The sequence below is a fragment of the Coregonus lavaretus genome (genome assembly GCF_964263955.1).
Source record: "Coregonus lavaretus genome assembly, chromosome: 28".
NCBI classification, from domain to species: Eukaryota; Metazoa; Chordata; class Actinopteri; order Salmoniformes; family Salmonidae; genus Coregonus; species Coregonus lavaretus.
Window position 1 is genome coordinate 37,502,830 of NC_140015.1, and position 564 is coordinate 37,503,393.

A 564-nucleotide genomic window follows, 5' to 3' on the forward strand; every position below is an offset into this window, starting at 1 on the left:
TCTATTTGCACATCACCTTCTGCATATCTGTCATTCCAATGTTAATAATAATAATAATAATTTGCCATTTAGGAGACGCTTTTATCCAAAGCGACTTACGGTCATGCGCGCATACATTCTTTTGGTGTATGGCTGGTCCCGGGGATCGAACCCACTACCTTGGCGTTACAAGCGCCGTGCTCTACCAGCTGAGCTACAGAGGACCAAATTGTATTTATTTAGTACTATGGCCTATTTATTGCCTTTCCTCCATAACTTGTAACGTATATCGATTTTTCTATTGTGTTATTGACTGAACTTTTTGTTTATCCCATATGTAACTGTGTTGTTGTTGTTTTTATCGCACTGCTTTGCTTTATCTTGGCCAAGTCGCAGTTGTAAATGAGAAGTTGTTCTCAACTGGCTTACCTGATTTAATAAAGGTGAAATAAAAATAAATGAAAATGAATTAATACTACAGAATAGTGGGCAGACACACAGCCACCTCACTAGGTGGCGGCATGCACCTATAACAATTGTTTGCGGACCGCCATAATAACAAAGAAGAAGAAGCCCACTTCCTTC